The 20,524-nt window shown below is 39.0% G+C and overlaps 1 protein-coding gene across 3 annotated transcripts in view; it reads left to right on the top strand.

Annotated features, from left to right (window-relative positions):
• Positions 1 to 20,524, top strand: part of LOC113234949 (probable phospholipid-transporting ATPase IM) — a 132,695-nt gene that overhangs the window by 2,913 nt on the left and 109,258 nt on the right. For all 3 annotated transcript variants that reach the window (XM_026470476.1, XM_026470475.1, XM_026470473.1), the window contains exon 2: positions 14,834 to 14,898. The gene's annotated coding sequence lies outside the window, so the exon portion shown is untranslated. The remainder of the gene's footprint in view (positions 1 to 14,833; positions 14,899 to 20,524) is intronic.

Below are 20,524 nucleotides of genomic sequence, written 5' to 3'. Positions count from 1 at the left end.
GAAAACAAATTCTTTACGACTATATTGATTTTTGTTTGTGTGTGGGAAGTCAATAAGTCTATAGCGGATTTATTAGAACTTCCAATACGAGGTAAATAAATTCAAAAACATTCTTTATGTACTCTGTGTATATTACGTATGTCAGATCGTGTTCGTTTCCGGAACTCCATGTGTATTTTGCGTTTAGCGTCGTTAATTAAATAGAAAAATGGATGCGTTGATAGCAACACGCGAGTTCAGCATATCACGTAACCCAGAAACGTGAGAATCGTGCACACTAGACACATTTTTGTCATATGATTTGTTGATGTTATATGATATTATAATGGATACGTAAATTCGTAGTTAATATATGTACCAGACAACCATACCAATTGCCTATAAGTACCAGAGCAAAGAATTCACTTTGGGTCACTTCCTAGAACACCAGAACCAATTTAATTGGTCTTACCGGGAATCGAACCCGGAACCACTGCATCCAATGCCCGTTAGGCCGCCGAGGTGATCAATTTTTAAATTTTTTAATTTACTTTCTGTTTGAACGGGAAATCAGTTTTTTATTCTCTTAATTTTAGTGCATTGCCAAAAGTTTGTTAGAAATTTATGAAAGCCATCAGAAGCTATAATTAAAAAATGCCTTTATTTGACATGTAACACAATAATACGTAGTAATAATAAAACAAACAATTCAAATGTATCTATGATTCAACTGATGAGGACAATGGAGTACGTAGTCCTTGTTGATATCCTGCCAAAGCCCGCAATGGCTAAGAACACTACAAAAATAACATAATCACATACCTGAGCAAAGACGACAATTAAAGTACAATAAAAGTGACATGTACCTAGTGCATTAGAAATTGGTTTTTCTAGTATGCAATCTGATTTCTGTTCCAGACTTCTCAGTTTATCGTTGATACCATATAGCAAGTTTACAATAAAATTCGCGTTAAAATATGATTAATATCGTCACGATAATATCGTTATAACTTGGATTATAAATTCGGAGGTGCCTTTGTCAAGGTGTGGTTGATGGATCGCAGCCATATTCTATGAGTCAGATTCATGAGAATTGCCTATGCATGATCTGCGATTTTTTTTTCATATTGGTTTCATGTCGTCGGCAGTCTGTTAAACGCACTTGGTACAATATGGAAGTTTATTCCTCCGTAGGACGTGGAATATCTGTAGATGTAATATCACGTGTGAATTGGAATTTTGGTATGACAAATCGTCGTATACCTTTTTGTGCTACTCAGAGCTTTAAAACTAAGATCTGAGGGGCACTGTCACTGCGCCCGTCACACTGAGACAGGTTGATAAGTCCCATGTACCTGTAATTTCATCAGCACCCTTACCGGAACGCAGTAATGCCCACCTTACTGCTTGGCGGCAGATATAGGCAAGGTGGCAGTACTTCCCTGGACGAACTCTTTCACAATGAGCTTTACTGCTACTGAAAGCACGTGGAAAAAAGTACGTGAGCAATAGTACTGTATGCGTAACAAAATTCTATTCACACATGTGGCTTAAATATTGATCGTGTGATTATGCTTTGTCATGGACTAAAATTGCCATTAGAATATTAACAATTTTGTCCATATAATTTTCAGTGAAAATGTTCTACGGATTGTAATTAGGTATTATACGTAGAATTTAAGTAAACAATTCTAAAAAGATTATACGTTTTGTTTTACGACCACTACACCTTACTTTTTTAACACCTTATTTACGATTACAAAATGTTGCTGTAGGGATCTAAAGCAGACATTCATGCATCCGCAATAAATTTTCCTAATTTTGCGGATATTGTGCGCTTTGCATTGTATATCGTGCGCTCTATTTTTAGTGTAAAAATTGTGGATTATTTGTTGTAGTTATAAAATATATATCTCACTTCGATGTGATCTAAATGCCTACAGAATCTATATACTACTCTAGCAAACAATATACAACCTACACAACTTCACACAATATTTTCTTACTACCTCACGAACAGTCTTGCAATCAACTTATACAATAGAAGTTTTTGCATTAGGCCGTGTGTGGGAAAGTCACCAGCTTGATGTATCAGTATCTATACACGACACGTACCGAATCGGCCGGCTGCTAACGGTCTCACGCGTCTGTCAATTAGCCTCTAAATTATTCACTGTCCGAATGTCGAACACTCACCACCTTGAACTCGCTTTTTCGCGAAACTTATGTTTTTTATATACAAGACATTGGAATTTCAGGTTCGTGTTATCAGAAACTCTTGGTTATTGAAGACCTTGGTGGAATAATAAACTTTTGCGGAACTCCCTACCCATGTATTTTTTTGCGTGCAGAGCTGTCAAATCGTATAGGCAACACATGAAAGCACCTCTCGCATTAAACATCGAATTGACGCGTAGCTAAGGTGCTAAGGGTTGGAGCCTACTTGTTGTCATACATCAGCATCGCGTCCATATAAACGTGTGTTTTATTTGGTGTATAAACAACACGCTTGACGTTGACAATATCGTAATCATAAGTTACAATTTACGTTAGATCATTTACTATAGAAGCTGATAATAGAGATTTAGATGTTGCCATGTTGCAGGTTTTTAAATAACTAATTACTTCTACCGCTAACACGAACGGTAATGTCCAAGTCAAATCATCGCCACCATTTGGTGTTCATGGTCAAATGGTAACTTGTCAGCCTTTAAGAGTTACGCGGAGAACTTTCCTTTTTGTACGATGAGCAATGAAATCCATGCTTGCGCAATGTGACTTTGATACTCAATTCCATAGATTATTTGGTATTAGATGATTTATTTTATATGCATGTCACAAGGGTAGCAATATTGCTATATTGTTCTGTATCGCACTCACTCTGTCAAATCAAGTATGAAATAGAAAACGATATTACTAACGTTGCATGACGTGTTAGAAAAATAAAATTTTGGATACCACACTTGCTTTATAAAATATTTTTCTTGCAATGCGGCCATTGTGACTCACGTGTAGGGTAGTATAGGGTCCTTTAAAAGCATTCATTTATGTTTTAAGAAAAATCCTTGAAACCACTTTTTCAGTTATATGTTAAATGTATTTAGTGCAAGTGTCTGGCACTAAAGGTTAAAAGTAAAAATTGGTTGAGAGTTTAAAAGTTTTCAAGGATCACTTTACTTTTCGATACTTCAGGGAAGAAAGGTTGTAAAAGCCAGTTCGATAAAAAAGAACTATCTTGGTAGGTCAATGTATTGGTGTAATTGAGTTAAATTTTTAAACTCTTTCAATCTGATTCGTCATAGAATTATTTTTCGTCAAAAAAGTTAATTTTTACATATTATTTTTACGTCAAAGTTTATAAATATTTGTTTTCGTTTGTAAATTTTGTATTGGACTTTTAATAATTGGTAATGCCAATAAAGAGCTTTATTTATCTACATTAATGTTTACTGTTTAGTCTTAAATAATATCGCCTGAAGTTACTCAGTAAATAAAAAGGTAAAGTATCAGCTTGACGCGTTTTACGCCTTTTCGTTCTCGAGGTATCGATTTAATGAAAGCTAAAAGTTGACTTCTGAATTCAAGGTAAAGTGAAATACAGAACGTTATTTTTTGTAATTTTTATTTGAAATATTTACTAAGTAATTGTATTGAAAGGTTGTTAAAACTGATTTTACATTTCTAAAGTCATTAAGATCAAACAATGAAATTCACTCCACATCAACCTATTGTACAATATCACGTACACACTAATCGCCACGCACTAGGGAAACCCTGTATAGCGGGTGCCATAGACAATCACAAATTACACCCAAACTCACGAGAGAAATAAATGTAGGCCATACATATATTTCTCCCAGCCCAGGAATAGAATTCGGAACCTCTGCGTGACAGACCAGAATGGTAACTGTTAGGCCACAGAAGTAGTTTTTTTTTTATAATACCGAACGAACAAGTCGTGGCCTTGTGATAAGCGACACGCCTGTTCATAACTGCTGCAGTGCCACTCAGAGCTTTAAACTGCAAAGATCGTAAGGTCACTGCCACTGTGCCCGTCATCCTGAGACAAGTTGACAAGTCCCATATGCCTGTAATTTTACCAGCACCCCTTCAAAACCGGAATGCAGTAATGGTCACATTACTGCTTGGCGACAGAAATAGGTAAGGTGGCAGTTTTTCTCTGGACGAACTTTTTCACAATGAGCTCTACAGCTACTAGACAACTAGTAGTTGGTGTTGTAGTTTTATTTCTAGTGTTGGGCTACTCCAGAAAAGAATTATTACTTTCAGTCGTCATCTTGATTTTAAATAAGTAATGCCCTTACAATTTATTAATCATTTTTCTCAAAGGAATCTGCATTAGAAATAAGTAGTAGTGTTTAATCACTTTTAAATGCTACACATAGAATTAGTGTCTTGTCGTTGGAAATTGACACTTTCTTTAATTTTCCGTTTTTAACACGCCATGCACTATCCTGGTGTCCTGAATTAAATTACTAAGGTTCGTATTCTACAACTGTACTCAATGCTCAAGTCAGGATTTGAGCAGACTTGAGTATGATTTCAAGCACTGGTAATACGACCCTAATGGCAAGGACTTGAGTGTGATTTTCAGTGCTCACTGCAATACTCAAGTCCTGACTTGAGTATTGAGTAGAGTTCTGGAATACAACCCTAAGAAGTAGTGAAAATTCATAAATTGCAAAGTCGAGACGAAATGCCACTGACGCAACAGAATATTCATCACGCAATTGTTATGATTAATACCACTGCATCTCTACGATGTGAGGGATTTTAACTTAGCGGGACAATGGCGGACAAGGCGACCATATTTGACATTATGTATTTGACATATGACATGTAGCAAAATGTTTTATACTCCGTCTGCGCTTATTATTTCTGGATAGAGGTTACTCCTGGTAGTTAGGGTCCCCGTTTCAAAATTATATAAATTAATTCTTACTTATAATCAACATAAAAATAAAACAAGGCCATTTATGAGTCCAAAACGAACTCAGTCAGTTTTTGTATATAAGGACGCTGCTGTCTATACACTGATGCGTCCTTATTTTACTGACTTGTACCGTTTCCACGGTATGTAAAATTGTATCAGTCCAATGCTTTGCCGTTTTGCCTAATAACGTTATACGTTACGTTTAAAAGTTTCTCCCTCGAGCAAGTGTCTGGCAAGCGGAGGGTGAGCCATCGTTTACGGGAGACCCTACGATCACATTGGATAGAGGTTCGCACCTTCTATATATTCCCACTTTAATAGGTTGTCTTTCGGTCAACCTGACTACATAATATCATTTCGATCTTAAAACTTCTTTTTTTACGATATTAAAAGACAGATGAGTAAGTCGTGAGTCTGGTCATCTGGTCGTAAAAGACACGCCTACCCATAATAGTTGTAGTGTCAGAGCTTTGATCGCAAAGATGTCATGTGAGCTTTGATTGCAAAGACTTGAGGGTGCACTGCCACACATAGGCAACCACAAATTACGCCTACTCATGAGATAAATAAATGTAAGCTATACAAATAGTTCTCCCGGCTGGAGAATCGAACCCGGGATCTCTGCGTGGCAAACCAGCATGGTAACCGTTCGGCTACGGAGGGGCAGTTAAATCAAAGTTAACAAATCCCTTGCGCCTATATATTATATTGCCAATACCCTATTCGTTTAAACTGGAATACAGTAATGCTCCTATTACTGCATGGCGGCAGTAATAGGTTTAGTGGCAGTACTTCTATGTACGAACTCTTACACAAGAAGCTCTACTGCAACTGTAACTGTAAGGGAAAGACTTCCGGAGAGAGCAAAAATGTTGTCGGAAGTGTTCTCTTGTCTTCAAATATGTTTTTTGGGCCTGGTTGTGTACAGAGTCGACATTATTCATGAAACTTCACTTACGGGTAAGAAACAGTGATGCCAATGTACTTGAAAATAATCGAATTCGAGTAATATAAGCAAGCTGGAGTAGCTGCGAGCGTAGTTTATTGACCCAGCAACTAATGAACGAACGAATATTCAAGCTTTGCACGCAACCTATTTTGGCTCGCCTACTTGTTTACGTAGGTTGTTATAAAGCCAAGTGCTTTTGTTCCGTATTTTAGTGATTATAATCAGTGGTCCTATTTTTTGCGTAAAATGTTTTTTAGGCCATTATTTACTTGCGTTAATTAAACCTTATACAATTCTATGTGGGTACGGTGTATTTTTATCTAAGAAGAGTGTTAATGCGCCTAAATGGAAGGCAAGTGACCGTTTCTGCCGATATTGATTTAGTATGTGGTATCTAGCCTTCGTTACTTTGACGATCTGTCATTCAATCAAAATGAAATAATCAGAACTAGTCCACATTTCTCCGGTTCTTTGATTGGTAAGCTTTATGTACCTTTCCTGGTATACACTATAGACAGTAGTTACTGCTGATGATATAGTCTAGGAGGTTACGTAATATCTAATCTGATTCTATTAAAACATTCCTTCGGGCCCGCCTTCTCTGTATGATCACTGTTGAGTCCCATTTTTATGACGATGACATCATGTTAGATTTCGTCTAACTCTGGGAACATATTTTTGTTTATTCGACGTTTCTCTCCCTCCATTTTCCCTTAATGCTTACGTTATGAGTTTTCATATCGCCAACCGGCAACCCAATGACCTGGTATGTATTAGTTTTTAAAGTACGCATATCAATAGCTTACGTTGTTCAAAAACAATTTTTAGGTCAGACAGATCATAGCTTGATTCATTTCCCCTTTTATCTTAGACAGCTCTGTCCTCAATTCTCCAATGACATTTGCGAAAAGTTCCCCACTATAGCGAAGTAAACGTTAATCCGTGCAGACAGTAACCTATAAATGCCAAGGCAATAGTGCAGGCAAATAACCCGAAAAAGCTTCTGAGCATTATTAGATCCAGTTATCAGCGCAGAAAGGTGGGGCTTTGTTGCTTTAAAAAGGCCAGGTGTGGCCTGTGACGTCACTGGCGAAATGGCGCGACATTTCGTGCCGCGCCCGTGCCCACCCTAATCTTGGTCGTGTGCGCTAGGCTTGTTCAAGTTGTCCTAAGGCTTCGTGGGACTTTTGCTACTGATATTTTGTATGCCGATGACATTTTTGTTGGTCCGTTGATTGTCGCTTTAACACGGACGAATTGTACCACATAGCTTGATATTTCGCATTTACTTTTGTTACATATTTTTTTTTCACATTTAATTAACGAAGGCTTTGGTGCTTATACTCGTACAAGTTTCGCTTTTAGATAAATGTATGAATAGTCTCAATAGCGAGCAAAAAGAGTACAAAGCTTTCCTGTAAGCCAATAGAAGCCAAGCATCCAACATTTCCTCCCTTCTTACTAATTCCACAGTTAAAATTAATTAGCGAATTCGCACTGACCTTGTCCATTATTACATCTTAAGATGAGTCAGTTAAGTGATACACTATCGAGTATAAACAGAGACCGCACGAAAGTTTACGTATGACTCATTCTGACATTCTCACATTTTTCTGTGTTTATCTTACAGTAATGTTGACCTTTCTTTGGAGTAAATGTGATTAATTAATTACATTATCAACAATTTATCTATTTATGTGAGTTGTGACAAATAGCTGATTGCACGGTAGTTCAAGGTTAGTGAGAATAGCTTTTGATGATTTTAATATAGTTTATCTTAATATTTCCCGTCACTTGTATACATTCAAAATGTAAATTTTACTGAAATTAAAACTTAATTTATTCAGTCACTTTTTCCTCAAAATACCCAATGATTTTTAAATACCATTTAAAAATGTATTTCCTAATAGAAAATATACTCTGAAAACGCTACAATTTACAGGGTGTAAAAGTCATAGCGTTACTTAATCTATGACATTGAAAATTCCAATATGTGAAATCCATTTTTTTTCCTGTGCAGTACTAAATAGGTTGATTGGACAAATGTATGGAAAGTAGAAAACTTTTTTCGTATATTGGTTAAGGAAAGTTGAAAGGAAGAAAGGAAAGTTGTCCAACCCCATGAAACTTAAAGTTAAAACGAGATTCCTCATGTGCTTCTGGGCATTGGTGGATTTGATGATTCAGAAGCAGCGCTAGCTGACGACCTCACGACCGTTGGCTGCTAGTTCGTCGTGAGTGGCATGCTACGGGTTGTTTGCAGTGGTGTTATAAGTTATCCAAGCGAGGTCTTAAGTTAACTTCTTTTTAACCGACTTCAAAAAACGGAGGAGGTTCCCAATTCGACTGTATGTTTTTTTTTATATACATAAAAGAAAACATACAGTCGCGATAACTTTTTAGCATTTGTGAACCGATTTTGTTGAGTCTTTTATTGTTTGGAAGAAGGCACCTCAGATGTGGCCCAATTTAAATTTGAAGAAAATATTTCACCTCTCAGGGTGGCAAACTACCCCCGATGTCTCGCAGCGGCAGTACGGGTTCAGGGCTGGACTCTCCACCCTGGACGCCCTGGCGTCGCTGCGACACATCGTGGAGGAGGGTAACGGCGAGAGGGAAGGCGTGGTGGCTGTGTCATTGGACATAGCCAACGCCTTCGGCACTCTCCCCTTCGCCGTTATCAGGGAGGCGCTGAGGTACCATAATATCCCCAGGTACCTCAGCCGTCTGGTGGAGCACTACCTGGAGGATAGGGTTGTGCTCTACCAGACGAGGGAAGGGAGGCGCGCCGAGCGCCCAATGAGGTGCGGATTACCCCAGGGGTCCGTATTAGGACCACTACTGTGGAACCTGGGGTATGATTGGGTGCTGAGGGGCGCGCTGCTTCCCCGGACGGCGGTCGTCGCGTACGCCGATGACACGCAGGTGGCCGTCCGGGGGACCACCTTCCAGGAGACGGCCCGAAGAGCCTCAGTAGCGGCGGACATGGTGGTCCGCCGAATACAACTGCTGGGGCTCGAGGTCGCCGTGCCGAAGACGGATGTGGCCGTCTTCGGCGGGAGGGGTAGAGGTTGGGCGGTGCCGGCAGGCGCCCACATCTCCATCGCAGGAGTATCGGTCCCGGTCAAGTCCCAGATTAAATATCTGGGACTTGTCCTGGACCGGCGATGGAACTTCGGGGAGCATTTCCGGCAACTTGCTCCCCGAATAGTGGGCGCCGCATCGGCGTTGAGCAGGCTCCCGCCCAACCTCGGGAGGCCGGGAGCCCCATGCAGAAGGCTATACGCCGGGGTGACCCGGAGTATGGCCTTATACGGGGCTCCCATTTGGAGTGGGGCCTTATCAGCGGCGACGAAGTCGCTGCTGAGGAGGCCCCAGAGGGTGGTCGCCCTGCGAATGTGCAGGGCGTACATGACGGTGGCCTGCGCTGCCGCATGCGTCCTCGCCGGTACTCCGCCGTGGGACCTCGAAGCAGAGGTCCTAGCGGCGGTCCGCACCTACCGGCGGGGAATGAGGGACCGAGGCGAGCGACCCGCTCCCCAAGAGGTGGAGCGGGAGCGCCACCTCGCGGCGCAGCGCATGCGGGACCGGTGGAAAGAGGGCTTGGCGGATCCCCCCTATGGCGCTCGTACCATAGAGGCGATCCGCCCTGTCCTCGTAGAGTGGGTAAACCGGTCCCACGGGCCACTGTCGTTCCACCTTGTGCAGGTGCTGACCGGGCACGGCTGCTTCGGTCACTACCTGCACAAGGTGGCGAGGAGGGAAACGTCCCCGTCGTGCCACGAGTGCGGCGCTGCGGATGACACCGCGCAGCACACCCTAGAGGTGTGTAGCTGGTGGGATGAGCAGCGCCGCACTCTGACGGGGACTGTAGGGCAGGACCTCTCGCTGCCGAGCGTGGTTGCCGCCATGCTCGAAAGCGAGGAGTCCTGGGAGGCGGTGGCCTCCTTTTGCGCAGAGGTTATCTCGCAAAAGGAGGCCGCGGAGCGGGTGCGCGAGGACGCGGCGGACGCGCACCCGCTCCGGCGCAGACGTACGGGGAGAAGGCGAAGGCAGTTCGCTGCTCGCCTGATCCCCTAGTGAGACCAGCGGGCTCTGGACAGGGACTCCGGAGCCTGCACTGCACGGCCTCACTCGTCTGGGGGGCGGGTCGGAGGACAACCGACTCGCCCCTTCGTTGGCGCGGGAGCCCTGGCGTAAGCTAGGGCGGCCGGGCGGCGTCGTGGTGAATGTTCACTGATCCCACGGCGCCGACTCAACCGGCGAGAGGGAAACCCGGGGGGGTTTTAGTGGAGTAGGCCCTCAAGTCTGGAGGGAGAGTCCCCACATAACCCCTGAGTCTCCCTGGGCTCAGGGGTATCCATAAAGATTTCCCCCCCGTCAAAAAAAAAAAAAAGGGTGGCAGACTAGGGGATGAATAACTTTTGAGGTCGGTTTTTTGTACTCTGTACTGTTATTAAGTTTAAAACAAAAATAATGTTATGATTACGCTCATGGCTGCCTGGAGTTAATAGTTTCTCAAATACATGCATCTTGTTAACAGCTACGAGAATGTTGCAATAGTGACGACCTACTGGGTAATAGGTGTTTGTATCCAAGGATACACAAAGTGTACAGTGTTGCACTTTATTATTGTAACTTTATTGCGAGTTGCTGAAATGTGCAGCTTAAATAGGTACTTATTTTATTTTCATTATATTAGAGATTAACTTTCGCGCCAATTTAAGAAAGCTGCTATTTCAATACAAATTACTAGTATTACACTTGTGGGCTCGTATACACTATGATCATTTTATTTACAATCCACAGGTTGTTAGGTTCTCGATAGCCAAGTTTTAAATCTTGTTTGAAATCGAATCAGAATGACATGAATTTAAACAGCATTTAGATAACATTGTATAGGAAAAAAGTTGAATTTAAAAATATAAATATTTTGTAACCAAGAAAATTACTTAACGACGCCCTGTATGTTATGGGCAGTAGGGCTAGCACGACATGGCGCCGCTTGCGCGAGAGCGACATAAAGCGCGAGATACTGCTATTCTCGCATAGAGATCTCACGCTTTATATCGCTGTCGCGCAAGTCACGCCATGTCGTGCTAGCCCTACACTACAGAGATCGAAATAGGCAAAGTAGATTTACTAAAACGCTTAATATAAAACACACAGAGCGGATAATATATCAGCCTTCATGGAATAAGGCTAGGTATAATAAATGTCACTTCTGCAAAATGACAACTTTTGAAGAGGTAGGCCTAAAGATACTACGAATTAAATTTGTAGATAACTTTTTATGCTTAAGTAGGAAAGTTATTAAATTTCAATATATTCATAATTTGTTGCATGTAGTTCGTATTATTTTTATGACTTTCAATTGAAATTGACGTATGGTTGTCATGTGGCTATACATTGTGTTGATTTAAGGACATGTTATATTGACATATAAATCAGATGTTATATGTCATTGACTTACAAATAAATGGACGACGGGTCTAATACAAAAACCACGAAAAAAATGTCCCAAGTCAACCTATTCGAAATTTAAATTGTTATGTCATCGCAGTATCGCGCTGTCCGTAGAACAAATGAAGACTAAAGCGGAGTGTCGCGCTCTGTATACGATTTTAGCGCCTTACAAGTGCGGACACTTTTTAGCGCGGACCCGACGTCCATATAATTGTAAGTCAATGTTATATGTACATATATGATGCATTTAGACGTTGAAAACAGAAACGTTTTATTGTCTTTGTTTAACTACTGCGTGCCGTCGTAAGCCAAAAGAGATAGCACCACCGTCATCGTAAATGCCAACTGTCTTCATTTTGCCATTTTTGGAGGACCCTTTGATAACTGTTTCCGGTTGTCAATGGGAAGTACATCAAATGTCAAAACCAATGTTTGGCCAAATGTTTTAGTGAATTATTCGCATGTATTGTAAGGAAATGGACAAAAATATTGACAGTGAAAACAATTAAGTATTGATTAAAATGCGTCTCTGCGGCATTAATGGGTCCGGCAGTAGAAAAAGCGGAAATCAACCGAATGTTACATTACACTGGCATGTGTTTTTTTTGCCTATAACAATGGCCCAAATACCTCATGTAATTAGGCTCATTTAAGTAGTTTATTCATAAGTCTTGCCGAATTTTGCTTTCGTTAATTTATATTGCCTGTTTCTTAGTATATTTTGAAGATTGTTGATGACGATTATTTTGAGATAGTGTTGTTCTTGTAGGCAGAGACATATTATCAATATTCTGTTATTAAAACAATTCACTACGAGGTTTTTATTATTTCATTATTATTATCGAGTTCTTAGGTTTTCGCGATTGTTACACATAGGAAATGAAACTATTTTTCCGGATTTAAATCGCGTATATTTGTTTTTTCAAACAAACCGACGTTTCGGGCCCTTTACAGGTCCCATGGTCACGGTTGACTGAGGTGGTACAGTCTTCAACCAGTTATGTCTAATATTAATGCAAACCACCCTATTTTTTCACTATAGTTACAATAGTTATTAATTAAATACCTTATTTTTAATTTTACAAAGAAAACATTCCAATTTACGCTACATTAAGTTTTACAAATTATTTTATTGAATGAATTTTTATTAGGTTTAATTTATTATTAATTATTAATAGAAATTAGAATAAACTAAAACATATTAATTAGTACTGCAGTCTTATGTCTGTTTGGGATTTTTCATTAGAGGAAATACTCATTATTATTATTTTTATTTTTAAAGTTTACCCACAAATGAAAAAGAAAGAATGGTTGGAAATCATAGGATTGTCGAACATAAACATTGGATCAAATATCACCGTCGTATATTCGCTCCATTTTGAAGAGTCAAATTTTAATACAATTTTGAATGTAACTAGATTACACGATAATGCAATTCCATCGTCGTATTTTTGGTAAATAATTTTATATTTAATGTTAAGTAAACTACAGACATTAAGACATTAAAATTCGTAAGGCCCGCTGGTTGGTTCCGTGGCTTAGTTGGCATAGTGTCTGTCACAGTTGATTGGAAGACGTTGGTTCGAATCCAGCCGGATCGTACAAATTTTTTTAAACTGTTCCATCTTTAAGAGATTAGTTGAGTAATTTTTATTATGACTGTAAACTCCCTGAACTATAAATTTAAGTCATGTGGAAGCTTCTAATCCGTAAACAGTTGTTTGCAAGTGTGTTTAGATTGATTGGCGTATGGCGTAGTAATATTTGAATAACACAATGCGGTATCGGCCGTTACTTATTTTATTATACGTATATCGTTTTGTTCTAAGTGTTTTTTGTCAGACAGATTTATGAGCACAATGAACCCTTGCCGTACGATTGCCTGTGGCAATAACCTACAGATTTTAAGAAATTGTGAAATTTTATCTAAAATGTATTTATTTGACGTCTAAACGTCTTTGTAAATATATAGCGTTCCGTGGAGAGGCAATAATAAAGATAAAATCCACGTGTACCTCCGTATCATTACCCTCAATGATAAAGAGACGAAGAAATCAACATGTCGCTCAAATAAAGTTTCTGTTATTTTTGCCACCAACCAAACGGTGTGTATGGCTGCAGCCTTGTACGATATTTAAAAAAATTTGTTTGTCGGTTTTCCAAAAATTACTTTTCAAATTATGTTACCGCGTGCGATAAATATGCAATGTGTATAGTTTAGAGTTGCGAATATTCGATTACTACCCGGTATTCGGCTTATTTCGCCTGTTTTTTGCTATTCGATCGAATGCTGAATCTTCAATCACTATTCGGTCGATTACCGAATACTTAAAAACAGGTGGAAAAATGAGAAAGAACATGTATCATTTAAATTTATTTCATTAATGCTTGTTGCAAGTTTTGCTTCTTTATCTAAAAGATTAAAGAAAATGTAACAAACATGACTTAAAAAAGTTATTTTTTCTTTAAGACATCATAAAAGGTAATATATTACATGAAAACTACCTACTTATCATGAAGTTTACTAATAAACGCTAACAAAATCAACCAAGTACTTATTATTTGCAAACTACAATAATTATTAAGTTTTTGAAAGTTAACCAAACTGCAGTGAAATAACCAATTACTTTCTTCATTAAAGATTTTTTTTATAATATCAGTGACGAAACGAAAATGTCGTGCGTCTGATGGTAAGCTACAAGTCCATAACTGTTGCAGTGCCACTCAGAGCTTTAAATCGCAAAGATCCTAGGGACACTGATTCTGCTCCTGTCACCCTGAGACATAACGTAACAAGTCCCATGTGCCTCTAATTTCACCAGCACCCTTATCCTTGAAAACCGAAACGCAGTAATGCTTACATAACTGCTTAGCGGCAGAAATAGGTAAAGGTGGCAGTACTTACATGGACGAACTCTTTCACAAGGAGCTCTAGTACCTACTGCTAAACTTAATTATAAACTTGAAAATTAAAGTACTTTTTTATTTCATTCAACAAAATTATTTATTATAAATGAAGTTTATGTGGTATTTTTCGTGCCAATTTTCAAGCCGAACAGTTTGACCGAATATGTGGCTTTGGTCCCGCTCTTGGCTGTATATTCGGTATTCGGTCAAAAGCCTACTAACGAATACATTATTCGTTGCAAGACTTACTTGTAGTAATATTTTAAATTTTTATTTTGTTTGTTATTCTTTAATCTCTATAGTAAGCATTGATAAAGCAAAATTAATTAGAAAATTAATTCAATTAACCTAATTTCATATTAATTCCCTACTATGGTCCGCGTATTTACTTACAATGGAGTTTCGTTGAAAATAACGATGGCAAGCTTAACGCGATAGTCAAGTACAGATTGCCACATGGACGTTATATTCATATTGTTTAATTATGTTTGATATTGTATGAAGCTAGCGTGTTAGCTTGTGTGGTTGGTTGTACGAAGGGAAAGTAAACAAACGGTAATGGTTGACTTTGTCGACAGGTACGGCAATGGCGGTCGGAACAAACTGTTTGCAGGTCGCGCTACGATTTTGCGCTTAGCTTTTGGTAAGTACTGTGATTATAAACCATTCATCAATCATCTTATCACGTAGCATATCTATGCTTTACCATATATTCAACCATTTAAGGGCGGAATTTTTATACAAACTTAGTTTCGGCTTATGTCAAATGAGTTGTTCAATTCTAGAACTTAGGTGACTTTGAATTGGAGTCGGTTTTGCTTAGCGCTATTATATATCACGTAATAGTTTTATTAAGGCATAGTTTCCGGCCTCGTGACTTTTGAGTGCGTGTTTTTTGCTCAAAAGTTTTGAAAGATTTGAAAGAAAATATATGTTTTATTATTTCCTTTTAAGAGTCATTTCCAATGTCGGAATAGTACTGACCTAAGGAACCTGATTCGCATATAAACTTCAAAACCCATTGTATAATCGATATTAAACTACGAGCTGCTTTCAAGTATGAAAGTTTCAGACATTACGGAGCCTGTACTGGACTAAAATACCAGCAGAAATAGAAACCGACAATAATTCTAAAACAGTTATTTATGCCTAGTCATTTTATAAATAGTATATATGCCGTTCCGTCTAGAGTTCTTGGAAAAAATACTTCGTTTAATCTTGTACAATACGTCCATCAGAAGCAACAACAATAACATTTATAACAGGATTCGTAATTACCAAAATATATTTATTTTCTTTGATACTTATCATGATAATTATCTAACAATTAAACACGATTACTATGCAAGCTTATTCATAGTTGTATGTTTAATTATTTTGCTAAAAGTGACAAATAATCAGAAAAGAAAACAAAAACGAAAAATATTTGGGCGAACGATTTGGTTTGTGACTTTTTTAAGATTGAAATTTGACACGTTTCGATACGTCTCGGATATAAACACACAGCAAAGTGTCGCTAGCGGTAGCATTCTGTTGTTTCAATTAATTTTATAAATATCAAGACAATATAATTATCGTGATAATTATAATGATAATTATCACTTGACTTGCCACCAACCCTGATCAATAGTATATTGTGCCGTTCCGTCAACAGTTATGGGAAAAAATACTTCGTTTGACCTTGTACAATACGTCCATTAGAAACAACAATAACAATAACATTTTATAGTTCTCCCCTGTGCAAACTCATCAAGCTAACCTGAAAATTCGTCTAATAATCTTTGGACAGTTTCGCAATAGGCCGAAGGTAGGGCATTGTAGGGAAGTTTATTTCGGGTGTCATTGTCTGTTAGCGTCGCCTACAATAAAGGGCGCTTATTGTACCAGTGTCAGCGCGACATTGAGGGATGATCGCGCTTTTTGATGCGGACTTTGCAGACACGTAGCCAGGTAATGGAGCAGATTACACTAGCCTAGATAAAACTTATGGACCGTAAAGGTGTGACGTAATAAAGTGATTTCGGTATAATGAAATCCATTTCATCGTGTCGTGGCACTTAAGTAAATTGAACATGCTTTAAGTTATTAAGTACTATTGGTAATTGATGATATTACAAAGACCTTTTTTAAGATCCCATTTTTTTATCAAGTGACGGGACGAAAAAGTCGAGCGCCTGATGGTAAGTTACACGCCTGTCCATAACAGTTGCAGTGTCACTCAGAGCTTTAAATCACTGTCGCCGCGCCAGTCACCCCGAGACACAAGCTGACAAATTCCGTGTGACTGTCATTTCACCAGCACCATTACCCTTCAAAACTGGAACGCAGTAATGCTCACATTGCTGCTTGGCGGCAGAAATAGGAGTTGTACTGCTACTAAACCGACATTTCAATATGAAACACAGCAGCTCTGCTTTGTGGCAGAAATAGATGGAGCGATGGCACCTACCCCAGAGGTTCTGCACAGAGGACCCTGCCATTGGTCTTGTTGTTGTATATGTTATCGAAATATGTGCAGGACAACCACACCAACTACCTGGTCTCAAGTTAGAAAATTCCCTGTACTAAGAGTATTAAAGCAACGGAATTTACTCTGGGACACTACCCATAACATCCAGACCAGAACTAATTTAAAAAAGTTATTTTCCTGAATAGGTTCTACTAAGAATCTTACCCGGGACAATAAGCACAAGCATATCATTTTAAAATGAAACAATATACCTACCCATAACACATTAACAGAAACCATGCAATCCCTTAAACCCCGCAAAAATATACATCCTTTCAGGAAAGTAACTTTTCGCTCGTTAATTCAGTTCCATCTCTTATCTTTTTTTTAACAACTCCACCAATATCTTTTAGTGTTGCCATTTTGTCTCTTTTTTACATCGAATCGGTAATCTATATGTTTAAATCTGATAGTTATTGCAAGCAGCAATAAGCATTTCAAATCTAATAACCGATTACATAGCTTTTGCTAACAGGACCTTTTTATCCAGCGCCTACAGTGCAAACGTTAGGCCACTGAGGTCATCATGAAATTGGTATGAGTTTATGTGTGCTATTTACGACATTACTTGTTGGCATAAAGTTAAGCACGGGTACACTGTTTTATCATCGAGAAACCATCGTACAGACTCGAGTGCAACGCGGTGCAATTTAGTCATTTGCTTGAAAAGCTTTACAATTACTTTTGTTAACATTGTGTAATTACCCAAACCACCGTAAAATGACGCCATAGCTTCTCGAGCAACAACCTAACTAGCAATGTGGCAGTCATATGCGAATGGCTTGTACACCTACTTCTTTAGAGTGATAAGTAAAAATATTGTACTATCAAAGGCAAGCTCAGGGTTACATGCCCAACAAAATGCAAAGGGTGACATGAAAATGTCGCTCAACCTTTACGAAATAATGTCATAAGAGAAGTGGAAATAAAAACAAATCTAAATTGAGGTCAATTAAAAAACTATAATTATTAATATCTTGACGTATGCCTTATTTCGCATCTGTTTCTATTAAAGCCTGCGTGTGACCCGAATACGCAGATTGTCTTTAGGGCGCGTGGGTGCGAGGGTGCGCCGCCGGCCTACCACCACCGCCGCGCCCATTCCTGCTCTCTGCATGTTTGTTGTAATCGGATTGACGTGAACCACGGAAAGCAAAGTTCTAGGTAACTGGCTGATGACCTAATTTTATAAAAAAAGTGTAGAAAACTATAAGTAAAAAGGCCTCTTGCGATTAAGGCAGACTTACTTCATAAGACATCCTATATAGTTTTTAATGTAGTAAATTGTCTATTTAACCAAAATTAAATTAGATTTATGAGAGCTCCGGAAATTTGTGATTAATGTAGTTTTCCAAGAAACAGAGAAATGGCGAAGTCGAAACTTTGGGGTATGCTTTAATGAGGATCATCATGATAGCGATTGTAGAACAGGGTAGGTCTGAAGCTAGTGCAACGTGCCTTTAACGATATTCGATACTTAGTTGATCAAGACGAGCGATCACGTAACGATCTAAGATTTGATGGAAGTTATGAAAGACGTCTATATCCATATAAGAATGAGTCAGCTTTACCTTAAATCAAATCGTTCTATATAGGGTGGAAAAATAAAACAGGTGAGAAGTTTCATGGGGTACCTCAATCCATGTTAATTAACAAGTTTCCCCTTTCAATACAAGGTATACAGAAACCGCACATCCTATTTACTAAACGATTACTCAATATCAATAATTTTGACATTCTGTTTGGACTTCCAGATCGGCCATGGTAATTTGGGTCCATTAGGAAGATTCTCAGAAGGTGGGACAAAGGTACTCTTTCTCGTCAAAGGTTGCACTTCACCTGACTCAATCCTGACTCAATTCGCTAGCTCAATCCTCCGGGGGTCGACACCTCTGACGAAACTCTTTCGACTCCTCAGTATCTGTTGCACTGTGAAGTGATCATGCATTGGGTGCCGAGTCTCGATAGCCGTTCTGGCTCTTTCGCAAGAGCCTGCTACAGTTCAGCGGATGTCTGGCGGAGCTAGCCAGCCAGTGGGTACAGCAATCTTACCGGGATCGTCTTAACACGTTCCCTGTGGAACTAGAAATCAAAAATTGACCCCTCACGTGCAATTTTTTTTTTTTGCAAATATGTCGGAATTGATATATATTAATACATTTATGGATAGAAAATTCATTTTCATAAACTCCCTTTCCATTATCTAATTTTTCCCGAGTGCCCCATATATGATACACGCACGTATGAGCTCTTTACTTGATGCCACATATATGGTGCATGCACGTACTAGTTGTTTACTTAATGCATCACATATAATTCATGCACGCTTAGAGTCATTTTGACAGATGTTTTAGTTAAATATCTGTAGTCTATACCGTGAAAAGATAGAAAAAGTTAGTGAAAGTTTATTATAAAGTGTTACGAGTTATATAGTTATCTAAGTGTTTGACAAAGTTTTGGTTTTATCAACATGTCATGATCATCAAATGGCAATGTCCACTGGTTTCAGGCCAATCATGAAACCTAAAATTGTATTAGATTACAATCGCGGCAAGAAGGGCATTGATATAGCTGATCAGCTCGCAAGTTACAATTCGCCCGTTCGCAAAACTTGTTTTTGGTACAAAAAAATTGCGGGTGATCTGATGTCGGTAGCTGTTGTAAATGCAATTTTGATCTACAAGGACCTCCATCGAAATAATAAAATGACACTGCTGACAGGTCATGAAATAATTATCAGTCATCTCCTGGAAATTCAAGATGCTGAGCCGTTAGCTGGGCCATCAATGACATCTAACTTGTCCCGCCATGAATTGACCAAAATCCCACGCCGATGTGCTACCAAAATTTCCAGAAAGCGTTGTGTTGTGGTTGCTACAAAATTATGACTGAACAAGGCAACACACCTACAGAAGCTCGTAGAAAGGCAAAGCAAACGGACACCGAATGTATGATGTGTAAAAAAGCATTGTGCCTTCATTGCTACAATGCTAGCCATTAAATAATGATTTTAGTTGTGCTTGCCAGACAATTTTTGATTCTTGGGTTTTATGACATTCTTTATTTGATTATTGTTTGGTTTTTATTATCATGTGCCGTATACGCAAGTCAATAATTAGACCTTTCTAACTTGTAATAAAAAAATAATAAATATTTTTCGTGATTTATTTTGATAGTAATAATCTGGCAACATTGGTTAAAAAGTCATCCGGTACCACTTGCTTATTGTCACAATTTTTGTGGTCCATACGTGCAAGCAAATAAAGATAATCTAGCTTACACGTGCAAATTTTGAAAAACTTTTAAATTTACAAAGGGTCGTGTCTCATATGTGGTGCACTCACGTGTCGTTTGGACCTCGAAATGCATCACATATGATGCATGCACAAGTTACGATCCGGCAAGTCTCCTTTAAAGCTATATCCACTGTCTTTACATGGGTGGAACGACTAAATAGACCATACGAATTCGCCAGCAGAAAAGAATAGCGCTAGCCTAGTTCACCAGTATGCAGCCACATGACAAACATGCATCCAGTTCCATGTTCCAGAAAAGTGGATTCTTTGCCAAGGGCCCGTTGGTATATGAAGCTGTGGCTTTTGTGGTTTTTTTTTTACATCCTAAGCGACAAGCGCGACAAGATTTGATTTTTTTTATTATCGTTGTCGTTGTCAATCATAGATTTAGTATATAGGTACCCATAGATTGGCAATGCAAGTGAAAGAGAGTTAGTATACACGTATGTTAGAACGAGATGGGT

This window comes from Hyposmocoma kahamanoa, unplaced genomic scaffold, assembly GCF_003589595.1.
Source record: "Hyposmocoma kahamanoa isolate Upper Pololo Valley unplaced genomic scaffold, ASM358959v1 86, whole genome shotgun sequence".
In the NCBI taxonomy this organism is placed as follows: domain Eukaryota; kingdom Metazoa; phylum Arthropoda; class Insecta; order Lepidoptera; family Cosmopterigidae; genus Hyposmocoma; species Hyposmocoma kahamanoa.
Note: the sequence above shows the minus strand (reverse complement) of the source record. Positions and strands in the feature narration are given on the sequence as shown.